Below are 6,199 nucleotides of genomic sequence, written 5' to 3'. Positions count from 1 at the left end.
GATAAAGAAAACTTGCTGGCGATTTTACTTTGAAGTCTATGGACGTTGCGTCACCCAAAGTAGTGCAAAAACTATATTTTTTTTTGCAGCAACTCAAATTGCTGCAATTACCATGTAACATGTTTTCACTTGACCTGCAACTTTCAGCATCATCCAGAAGTTGCAGGTCACCAAGAATTCACAGTAGTGTGAACCAGGCCTAAGTGCCCCCTTTTTTCTGACAAGATTAATAAAGTCTGGACTTTGCACAGATGTAGAGAAGAGAAGACTGCAAATAAACAGGTACAACTTATGTAGGAGGATTTGTTTAGGCTGGGTTCACACTGCTCTGACATGAAAGTCGCGTGACTTTGTCAGGTGACTTTGGCACGACTTCGGAGCGACTTTGGAGCAGCTTCAACGTGACTTAGAAGCAACTTTGAAGCATCTTCAGGGAATGCCTGTGTAATCTTCCTGTAATGTCAGGAAGATTACACAGGAGTATTTGGATTACACTGTAATTGTAATCCAAATAACATCAATTGCGATGAGGATCCGACTTGGATGCGACTTCCATTCAATTCAATGGGTTGAAGTAGGACCAAAGTAGTGCAGGAACCTTTTCCAAAGTCAGACCGACACAAGTCGGACCAGATAAGACGGCTCTTGGTCAGTGGCGGCCCGTAATGCAGGGTGCAGGGGCTCCGCCCCCCTATCCATGCCTCCGGCCCCCTAATCTAATCTGCCGGACGCATGGATTCCAATGGGTTTTTTCTTTTAAGCACGTTATTAGAGCCAAAGGCTCTGATAGGCTTCAAAAAAGGGTGGGCTCAGGGCGCAGAGCACTGTGCCCTGAGCCCATCCAGTTGTGTGACAATAGCGAATTAATATTCGCTATTGTCACACTGATTCTCCTCCCGACCAATCAGGAAGCATGTCCTGAGACCCATTTCCCATTTAGCCGAAAGGAGAAGCGATCCTATTGGCCCAGGAGGAAGAGGGAGGAGAGGCACGGCCGCTGTGATTCCGAGGAGGAGACGCAGGGGAAGCCTGACTGACCCACCAGCTGCCACTGCCTGAGCCAGAACAAAGAAGAGAAGGGCACTGTGCCCAGGGCCGTTTTTAAGGCAGGGCAAAAGGGGCAGCTGCCCTGGGCGCCCTGTCATTATTGTGGGGCCCAAAGCAGCTGCCTCATACTTGCCAACTATCCTGGTTTAAATTCCCTCCTACCTTGAGGTTTTAGTCCCGTGCTGTGTCCCGATATCTCAGTGTGAACTGCGGCTACTAACGCTGACCAGCTCTGCCCTATTGTTGTGTAAAGATGACTCACCTGCAGACCCTGTGTTAACATGTAAATTACAAGCATTCATATGTAAATAGTGATGGAATTCATATGTAAATAGGGGCGGCCGGCGGCATTGATATGTATATCATGCCCCCCTGAGGTCATATCCACAGTAATCTCTAGCAACCAATCAACAAGCAGAAATCATGTGCTGTAACCTCTAGCAACTAGTGAGCCGTAATGTGTGCTGTAACCTCTAGCAACCAGTCAGTGAGCTGTAATGATACACTGTAACCTCTAGCAACCAGTCAGTGAGCGGTAATGATACACTGTAACCTCTAGCAACCAGTCAGTGAGCGGTAATGATACACTGTAACCTCTGGCAACCAATCGCAATAGCTGCCTGATCTGATTCAGTAAACTGATTTTGAGTCTAGCTGCTATTTATTGTATGGCTCCGAGCAGGTGGAGAGCAAAACTGCATGGCCAGAGGGTAGACTCCCTTACTTATCCGACTCACGGCCCCTGGTAGAGCAGACAGGAGGCACGAGAGTGCGGAATGGTATGAGAGCCTGCTGAAGAGATCCAGGTACAGGATGAGAGATGATCTTCAGACAACAGGTCAGTAGTCCGTAACACTGGTAACAGGTGCTGAGCAGGAGCAAGACAGGCAGATCGGGACACAAGCAGGGTTCGGCAACAGACTGGCAGCAAGGTACAATAGGAGCAGGCAGAAGCGGAGTCAAACAGGCCAAGGTTAGGTACAGGCAGCAAACAGGAGAATCCAAGGGCAATCCGGGTCGTCAGGAGATCAGGTAAACAGGAAGACAAGACAGGAAACAGGAAGCTGATGATCAGGCAGCACTGAACAGAGTGCCTGACAAACTTAAATAGGCCGGCTTGCTCACAGGCACGCCCTCTGGTGGCCAATCCCATGACCAGCAAGGTGAGCTCTCTGACAGTGCCCCCTCCCTAAGGGCAGCCTCCGGATGCCCAGCCGGGCCAACTTGGAGGCATGAACATTTCTGAAAGTCTGTAAAAGTTCCGGGGCATGTAAATTGTTTTCTGGTTCCCAGGAATTGTCCTCCGGACCATACCCCTTCCATTTGATAAGATACTGAATTCCATTCCTCCTTTTCCTACAGTCAAGGATTGCCTCTACCTCGAATTCCTCTTCGTTGTCAATTATGACAGGTTTGGGTGGGCCAACATTGCGACCAGCAAAAGGATTAGAGGTAGCAGGTTTCAGCAGCATCACATGGAAGACCGGGTGTACTTTTAGAGAGTCTGGCAAATCAAGTTCATAGGTCACATCATTTATTTTCCTCTTCACTGGGAACGGACCCATAAACTTAGGGCCTAATTTCCTAGAGGGACAAGACATTTTCAGGTTAGTTGTGGACAACCACACTTGGTTGCCGGGCTCCAAGATCAATTCTCCACACCTCTTCTTATCAAACTTTTTTTATTGTAATCCTGGGATTTGGCCATAGTCTCTTGTAGGATCTTATTGTTGGTGGAAAAGAAATTCATAGTCTCTGAGACGGCTGGAACGGAGCATTCAGGTACTGAGATTGGTAGAAAAGATGGATGGAACCCGTAATTAGCGTAAAATGGTGTTTGATTGATGGCAGAGTGCAAGGAGTTGTTATAGGAGAATTCTGCAACGGGTAATAAGGAAACCCAGTCATCCTGAGAGAAGGCAGAGAAGCACCTGAGGTATTGCTCCAAGGTCTGGTTGGTTCTCTCAGTTTGCCCGTTCGTCTGGGGATGATAGGCGGATGAAAAGGCCAATTCAATTTTGAGGGAACCACAGAGGGCCTTCCAGAACCTTGAAGTGAATTGAACACCCCGATCGGACACAATGCTTGCTGGGACTCCATGTAACCTAACCACTTCTTTGACAAAAATCTTTGCCGTATCCATAGCCAAAGGTGTACCCTTCATGGGGAGGAAATGTGCCATCTTCGACAGCCTGTCTACCACAACAAAAATAGTAGAGAAACCCTCGGAGGGGGGCAATTCCACGATGAAGTCTATTGATATCATCTTCTATGGCCTCTCTGGAACAGGTAAGGGTTTTAATAATTGCCAGGCCTTTGTCCTGGTGTTCTTACTCCAAGCACAAGTGTTGCATGAATCCACAAAATTTTTACAGTCACAGGCTAATTGAGGCCACCAGAAGGTGCGCTGTACCAGCTCAGTGGTTTTCAGGACACCGAAATGTCCGGCCAACTTATGATCATGACATAGTTCCATCACAGTCACCCTTAGCTTCTCGGGAACCACGATCTTGTCTCTTCGCCAAAACAGGCCCTCTCTCCAATCTGTTTTGGGGTATGGAAGCATTCCCACCGAGGCCTGTCTTATCCGTGAAACAAGGTCCCCTTGGAGGAGCAGGAAGTTCCCCGAAGGAAGAATCGTATCGGGAGATACGGTCTTCTCTGAATCGTAAAACATGCGGGAAAGAGCATCTGACTTTATATTCTTGGAACCGGGCCTGTAAGTTATGTGAAACTGGAATCGTGAGAAAAAAAGTGCCCATCTGGCCTGACGAGGTCTTAATCTTTTGGCTGTTCTCAGGTATTCCAGATTCTTGTGGTCGGTGTAGACCAGAATAGGATGTGCAGCACCCTCCAATAGGTAACGCCATTCCTCCAGAGCCGCCTTGATGGCCAGAAGTTCTCGATCCCCCACATCATAATTTCTTTCCGAAATTGAAAGTTTGCGTGATAGGAACGCTACTGGATAGAGGAGGGCCTTGGCGCCCTGTCGTTGAGAGAGCACTGCTCCCACTGCGATCTCCGAAGCGTCGACCTCCAAGACAAATGGCAGGACAGGGTTAGGGTGTTTCAAAATGGTGGCTGAAGTAAATAGCTTTCTGAGTCTTTCGAAAGCCAACTGGGCTTTGTCAGTCCAAGAGAATCGGGTTCCCTGTTTGGTCAATTCGGTGATTGGAGCGATGATTGCAGAAAAACCTTTAATAAACTTCCGGTAAAAATTGGCAAAGCCAATAAAGCGTTGTACCCCTTTAAACAGCAAAAAGCACTCACATGAGTGTAGACGGGTAGGCCGCACACCCCATACAGTGCATCAAAAAGACAAGAAAGAACCCCCTATCTGGGCTTTTAAGCAGCCAATAAAATGCAGTATAGATGGTTGAAAAAATTAGATTTTATTAGTACAAAAAATATAAATAACGTTAAAAGAGAAAATTCATTGAAATAAATACTGACTGTTGGAGTCAGGACACGAACTGAGTATGGCGTACATATGCAACAGACAACAGCCTATAGTGAAAACCAATGCAAGACACAATGTATACGAGGGCAGCCTAGATTTCCCCAATTGTAAGTCCTTGGGGTTAGATAACAATGAATGCCTCTAAATAAAAACAGTAAGCCATACAGTATATGTGGGACAATGGTAATTGTATGTAATAATCCTGACGCGTTTCGACCCTTCCCGGGTCTTCTTCAGAGGATGGCTGTCCACACTAAAAGAAAGGGGGTAACATTTATCAAACATAACATCGAATTTCCATGGTGCCGAAACCATACATGCATACCCTGTAATGTAACTGAATAAATTGTATAGTTACCTATCGCAAGAATTGTGACACTACAATGTAATTTTTGACATTGCAAAATGTTTGAGATGATACAATTACTCCTTCGCTCCCCTGTCTCCCCCGTGTCGGGCCAACTCCCCCGGGGACGGGTGATGGACCAGATGAATCTTACGAGAGATCACGCTTACCAGCCCCCCATGTGGGAGAGGGAGGGAAAGGAAGGGGCGAGACGGGCAATCCAAAACCGCACTCAGATGGAATTCACGTTAGTGCTAGAAATCAAAAATGAAAAATAACGAAGGGTCAGTTGGTTCATACCCTATAGTTGGGAAGTTTACCAACCATGAGGTTCTGTATGCTTGCTAAATTATAAGTCCATGGATGTACAGGAGGGCATTGCTAAAGAATGAAAAACGGGAAGGGAAAAAAGGGGGGGAAAAGGAGGGGAGGGGAAGGGGAGGGAGGGGAAAGAGGAGGGGAGAAGGAAGAGGGGGAAGGGAAAAGCGTGTGAGGAAAGAGTGAAAAGAAAAGGAAAGAAAAAGGTGACTGAAGAAAGAGTGAGTGAAATACAATTGAACTAGAAAATAGCAAATGCCCTGCTGACAGTTGTTCACCATGCGACTTCAAAATATATAAGGGAATTGATGGGGTAAAAGTGCCAACAGACCACAAAAGAATAGCCCAGTGAGCAGAGGGAGGGAAGAGGGGGAAGGACAGGCCAGCGACGCTGGATGGGACAAAGGAAAGAATAGAAAACAGGGGGGGGGGAGTGGGGGGAGGGGGGGAAAAAGGGAGGGGGGCAGGGAGGGGGGAAAAAGGGGAGGGAGGAGGGGGGGGGAAGGAAGGGGAGGGGGGAGGTGGAAAAAGGGGGGGGAAAAGGAAGGGGAGGAAGGGGGGGAGGAAGGGGGGGAGGGAGGGGGGGGAAGAGAGGGAGAAAGGGGGAGGGGGAAGGGGGGAGGGGGAAAGGGAAAAGAGGGAGAAGAAAAGGGAAGGGGGGGGAAAGAAAGCTGGGGACGGGCAAGAAAGTAAAGGAAGAGAAGGAAGGAAAAAAACAAGGGAAAAGGGGGGAAAAAAAAAAAAAAGGGGGGGAAGGGGGGGAGGGAAAGGGAGGAGGAAAGAAAAATAAATAAAAATAAATATAAAAGAGACAGGGGGGAGGGGAAAAAGGGGTGTACAGGAGGAGTGTGGTGGTAAATGAATAGAAGTGAGTGAGGGGTGATGGGGATGGGAGATGGGGGTGTGGGGAGAGGGATGTGGGGGAATGGGAAGAAATGAATATGTGTGTGAGATGCACAGTGACTATGAGTGGAGAGAGGAAAAAGAAATTGAAACAGTGAGTGGAAAAGAAATACCCCTAGATGCAC

The sequence above is a fragment of the Aquarana catesbeiana genome, linkage group LG03, assembly GCF_042186555.1.
Source record: "Aquarana catesbeiana isolate 2022-GZ linkage group LG03, ASM4218655v1, whole genome shotgun sequence".
NCBI lineage: Eukaryota > Metazoa > Chordata > Amphibia > Anura > Ranidae > Aquarana > Aquarana catesbeiana.
The sequence above is the reverse complement of the archived record's forward strand: the minus strand, read 5'-3'. Positions refer to the sequence as shown.